Source organism: Palaemon carinicauda, chromosome 6 (assembly GCF_036898095.1).
Source record: "Palaemon carinicauda isolate YSFRI2023 chromosome 6, ASM3689809v2, whole genome shotgun sequence".
NCBI lineage: Eukaryota > Metazoa > Arthropoda > Malacostraca > Decapoda > Palaemonidae > Palaemon > Palaemon carinicauda.
The window spans coordinates 169,886,311-169,892,529 of record NC_090730.1 but is presented as its reverse complement, the minus strand read 5'-3'; the positions used below and the strand labels follow the sequence as shown (position 1 = coordinate 169,892,529).

General features: G+C 34.9%; 1 long non-coding RNA gene across 5 annotated transcripts in view; it reads right to left on the bottom strand.

Moving 5' to 3' along the window:
• Positions 1–1,072: 1,072 nt before the first annotated feature.
• LOC137642825 (uncharacterized) overlaps positions 1,073–6,219 on the bottom strand; it is a 206,897-nt gene continuing 201,750 nt past the window's right edge. For 2 of the 5 annotated variants that reach the window (XR_011044865.1, XR_011044866.1), the window contains one exon: positions 1,073–3,860. This is a non-coding gene — a long non-coding RNA (uncharacterized lncRNA). The remainder of the gene's footprint in view (positions 3,861–6,219) is intronic. The other 3 variants (XR_011044864.1, XR_011044863.1, XR_011044862.1) reach the window with 2 other exon arrangements.

Genomic DNA, 6,219 nt, shown 5'->3' with positions numbered 1-6,219 from the left:
ATTACTCAAGTACAATACTCCTCGAAATGTCCTTAAAAACAAAACTTATATCAAGTTACTTTTTCAAAGTAGGATAAGAATAATTCCTTTCAGAACTTATTTTCCCAGATGATGGGTTTAACTAACACTTATTTTTTTTGAAGCCTGAACTATAAAATAATTATTTCTAATCTAAAAAAAAGGTTCCTATTATTCTGAAACTATGTAATGTTTACGTTTTTGTTGTAGGCTAGCTTATGCTTGAAAACCAATTACAGTAATTTTACTCTGAAATGTTGAAATAAAATTTTCTAAATACATCTGGTGTGAGATGTTGAAGTAATATTTGCTAATCATTTCTAGTCTGAAATGTGGGAAGTCAAGTAACTATTATTTCTATCTGAAATTAGTAACATTTCCTAATTATTAATAGCCTGAAATGTTAAGTAACATTTCCTTATTTATAGTTTGAAATGTTAAAGTAACATTTGATTATTTCTACTCTAAAATGTTGAAGCAACACTTTCTAATAATTCACATTCAAAATGTTGATCCCACCTATTTCTATTCAAAATTGTTGAAGTAACATTTCCTAATTATTTCCAGTATGAATTGTAAAAGTAACATTTCCTAATTATTTCCAGTCTGAAATGTCAAGAAACACTTCCTAATTTTTTTTTAGTCTGAATTGTCAAGTAAAATTTTCTAATTATTTCTCGTATGAAATGTTGAAGTAACATTATCCAGCTATCGAAACTTAACACTAAAAATTCTAAATTCTATTTAATTTGAAATGTTGAAGGGAAATTTACTTTCTCAAAGCTGGTTACTAAAGAGGAAAATATCAAGACTTACATTTATGAATTAGTATACAATTCCTATCGCTAAGGCAAAAAGTCTTAATAGTTGAGAAAACCAGACCATAAGATCTATGGTAGATTACTCAAATACTTTCAGACATGTAACAATTTACTAATAATCCATGGAAAATAAAAAAATAACTTACAAGAACATATGCAATATTACTTAAAGTGACCTAAACCATTACATACTAAAGTAATATAAAGCAATCCAGATGAGATTTTAAAATTTGTACCAGTATTAAGATATTCCATATTAGCAAAACTTTAAAAACAAGAAGACTAAACTGTGAATTAGGAGAATTTTACTTCAAAATTACTAAAACAGTATTGTTATTACTAAAGAGGTTTTTATAATTTCTATCTAATTTCAAAATATCTTTAAGTAATTTTTACTGCTGTGAATTTTAAGCATAAACCTGTTTTCCTCGTGTACTTGTAAATAAAGAAATATAAATTTAATTACAAAACCAAGTATATACTATAAAAATCCTATCCATAGATTCAAAATTAATTTACGTCCAACTTCAAATTAAAGAAAAACTTTGACACTTTGGTATAGAAATTATTTCAAATAACAAAATGTAGCTTTAAATATAATTTTATATACAAAATCAAGTAATTTGATTCAGAAAAAAGCATAGGCTAAACCAAAAATTTAAAGAACTTTCAAAGCAAAGTTAAAGCAATAACTAATTTAGTCTCAATTATTTACAGATATTCATGATATATCAAAAGAACTAATGACTCAGTTTTTCATTTGAAGACTTTTCATTTTCTCAAATCTAGTAAAGTATGAAATCAGTAGGAATATCTTAATAAAGGGAAAGCATTCTTATACATAAAATCAAAATGATAATTAAAACAATATCAGTAAGACTTAAGTCTTGAAAATGATTTCACACACAAATTTGAAGCTCAAAAATTTTTTCAAAATAAAATAAAATATTATTGGAGCTAATATGAAAATCCTTGTAACTCTATACAGACTATTTTTGAAAAATTTGGCCGAATGACAGCACTGAAAGGGTTAAAAAGCTAAAGCTACTCTTACTTTTAATAGTATTGAAATAAAGTTCAAATTATTTACTGATTAATATCGAGCTTCAGAATTTTCCCCAATTTCAAAATCAATTTTAAAGTAAACTTTTACTGTTTTTAACATCACCCATCGAAAAATAGCATTCTAACTGCAGTTCCAAATAAATTATAAACCAAGCAAGAATGAAGTATGCCCACTAAATTGTCAATTTTTTAAAAAAAGGATTACAATTTGAATTGTCCATTCAAGATATATTATAGAGGAAAGTAGTTAAAGAGTGCTATAATCTTCCAGAATGATTGAAGTAGCACTTAAGACTACTAATAGCTATCATTTTCCTGCGAGTGCTGCAATTTCTCCAAAATGAAATTAATGATGAGTAATGAGTGATATCATTTCAAAGATGAAATTAAATCCATGACCTTAGAAATAATGACTACAGTTCCAGCCAAAGATTCAAGTCCATGACCTAAGTTAATGCTATCATTAAATTTATAGCCTATGGCAAACTAGGTTATAATTTCCCAGATTTAAAGAGGTCTATCACTTCACTAAGATTCAAATTAATAAGGTGTATGATTTCCCCATAAGGTTAAAGTCCATGACCTAAGCTCGAGTTAATGAGATCTATAATTTCACATGATTTAACCCCATGACCTAAGCCCGAGTTAATGAGATCCAAAATTTCACTGGATTCAAGCCCATGACCTAAGCCAGAATTAATGATATCTATAATTTCCTAAAATTCAAGCCCATGACCTAAGCCCAAGTTAATGACATCTACAATTTCACAAAATAAGATTAAATCTATGACCTAAGATGAGTTAATGAGGTCTATAATTTCACAATATTCTTAGTAAAGCCCACTAGGTAAGCTTGAATTATTGAGGTCTATAATTTCACAATAAGACTGTGACCTATATTGTGACCTAGGCCTGAGTTAATGAGATCTATAATTTCATAAGATTCAAGCCCATGAATTGATCCTGAGTTAATGAGGTCCATAATTTCACAAAATAAGATTAATTCTATGACCTAGGCTGAGTTATTGAGGTTTATAATTTCACAAAAAGAGTAAAGCCCACTAGTTAAACTCGAGTTAATCGGGTCTATAATTTCACAATAATACTCAGGTCTATGATCTAAGCTTGAATTAATGAGGTATAATTTCAGAATAAGAATAAATCTAAGGCCTCAGCCTGAGTTAATGAGGTCTATAATTTCATAGATTAAATCTTAAGAGATGTAATACCGACTTAATGAGTACAGTACTACAGTATAATTTCACAGATTGAATCTTTGATCCAAGCCTAAATTACCGAAGTCTATATTTTCACATTAAATCTATGACCTAAGCCTGAGTTATTGAAGTCTATAATTTCACATTTACAGTCAGGTCCACTGCTTAAGCCTGAATTAATGAGGTCTAATTTCACAGATTATTAAACATGTGACCAAAGCCTGAATTTTTTTTTAATCATTAATTTAACCTATATATCCCCTTGACATCCTTTATATTTCTTCCAGCTTCTAAAATTGGACAAGTTATTGATAAAAGCCTATTTAAAATAATAATGCAATAATAACTAACCTGGATCAATAAATTTTTGATGATAAATGATGTATAATGATTTTTTCTCTTCAAAAAAGTAACTTTCAAAAAATTGATTTTAGTGTAGAGAATGGTTTAGAAAATCAAAGCAAACCATCAACACTGGAAATTCATAACTTCTATATTTCCAAGCATAACAAAATTATTTTGCATATAAATCATTTTAGTTATGAAATTAGTTTGTATATTTCCTAGCTATAAATACATGAATTTGTATCTTTCCTGGCTATAAAAAGTGTCTTCCTTTATTAGTACAATTTCAGCAAGCTGAAACAGACTAACAATGTGGTCATAGCTGATTGCAGGTAGAAGGTAAGCTCCACCCTCCTGGCATTCAGTAAAGCTCCCACTCTTGACAAACCTAGGACTTAAGGAGAGGTAGATGTTAGAAGTTAGCAAAGGTAGGAAAATTACAAAAATAAAAATCCTTAAAAAATTTGACATTTGTTATTACATGAATACAAACCATTATCCTTTAATAGGAGACTTGGCCTTAGGAAAGAGAAAGTTCCTATACAAACCATCATCCTTTAATAGGAGACTTGGCCTTAGGAAAGAGAAAGTTCCTATACAAACCATCATCCTTTAATAGGAGACTTGGCCTTAGGAAGGAGAAAGTTCCTATATAAACCATTATCCTTTAACAGGAGACTTGGCCTTAGGAAAGAGAAAGTTCCTATACAAACCATTATCCTTTAATAGGAGACTTGGCCTTAGGAAAACCTAACCTTCTCTGTAGGGAAACTGGACGCGGACATCGCTGGACGACAATTTAGCGAGAATCTCCCTAAACTTTCTGAGTTTCTCTTGTGCAAGGAACAAGAGACGAAGGAGAGACTTGCGGCCTCTTTATCCCTACAAAACTGCATAGAGATGTGTGCAGGCCAACGAAGTACCCCAGACATGCTCATGGTCCTGGCTAAAATGCATATGGCCACCTAAGTAAAAGACCTGTATGCTTTTGTGAAGACTAGGAGAGCCTGTAGGGAGTTTGCGTTGTCTACCTCAAAAGTGAAACATGAACCTAGGAAGCTGATATCTTCCAACATCTGGAGTAAAGACCTCTTTCCAAACGAAGTAGTCAAAGAGGTAGTTGAGAAAGCCATCACGGAGAAGAGGAACCTTCTCCAGAAGTGGGGCATCTCTTCAAAGAGGAAGTCTTCCCCGGATGTGGGTCCCCAACCTAAAAGGAAGACAAAGAAGTCTAGACATTTCCCTTGGCCTGCTCAACAACATCCCACTGTTTCTATGACCGCGGTGCCCCAGGTAGGCGGTCGAGGAGGTAAACCCTCCGATCAATCGAAGCAATAGACGCTTCCGGTAGGAGGGAGGCTCCAACAAGATTGTTGGACCTTCGATCCTTGGGCCCAAGGCCCAATCAAGATTGGACTAGGATGGAAACTAGTCATGTCTCCACCATCATTTCCTCAACTCTTCCAACACTCCAACCCCGTATTAGAAGAGTATACCCTATAGCTCTGGAGCATACTGGTTATAAGGAAAGCAAAGTCCATCAAATTCCAGGGAAGGCAGTTTTGTGTTCCCAAGAAGGACTCAAGAAAACCATCGAGACGGATGGCAGGGAGGCACCTCTGGAAGAAGATTATGATGTCATATCGGAATTCCTTCCGTCTGTGCCGGCCCCGGAGCCATTACCCTAGACATCTTCACCTTCTACCCCTCCATTGGACAACACGAGCCAGGCGCTGGCCCATCTTACGGATTTAAGGGAAAACATTTGCAAATGAGGGGGAACAAGGGAAGCGAAATTCAAGAGAGAGCTCCGTGAAGCTCCACTTATCGCCTCCCAAGGGTCATTCAAGCAACCCAGAGACCAAGACCTCCTGACCTGCTCCAAAACCAATCCCTGGAGGTATGCGGAGCTTATGCCGATTTTGAACGGTAAATTCAACATCTCAGAGAAGATGGGAACTGTCCCCTTACACGACATCCAGTTTTGGTCAAGCTTTAACGCTTTCCCTAAATGCTTCATTCGACTGAAGCATGAACCAATGTCAAAAGAGGAGACAGAACCAAAGGAAGTCATGGTTTTCGACCAAAATAAGGCACAGGCTCTCTTGTCAAGTAGCCTTAGAAAGGCGGGTTATTCGGTGTTGAAAGTGTCCGCCTTGAGCAAGAAACACCGTACCTTTCTTGCTCCTGCTTCAATAGCAGCATTCCCCTTTACGTGGAAGGCATTTAAATCTGTTACCAAGGCAGTGGAGGCAGGCAAACCATGCCCTGCACTTGAGGAGTGCAGGCCTCTATCACTAGCCTTGCCCATGCAGGAGAAGAAATAGAAGGAAGTCCACCTAACCTTCTCAGTAGGGAAACTGGACGCGGACATCGCTGGACGACAATTTAGCGAGAATCTCCCTAAACTTTCTGAGTTTCTCTTATGCAAGGAACAAGAGACAAAGGAGAGACTTGCGGCCTCTTTATCCCTACAAAACTGCATAGAGATGTGTGCAGGCCAACGAAGTACCCCAGACATGCTCATGGTCCTGGCTAAAATGCATATGGCCACCTAAGTAAAAGACCTGTATGCTTTTGTGAAGGCTAGGAGAGCCTGTAGGGAGTTTGTGTTTGCTACTGCAACAGTGAAATGTGAACCCAGGAAGCTGATATCTTCCAACATCTGGGGTAAAGACCTCTTTCCAAACGTAGTAGTCAAAGAGGTAGTTGAGAAAGCCATCACGGAGAAGAGGAACCTTCTCCAGAAGTGG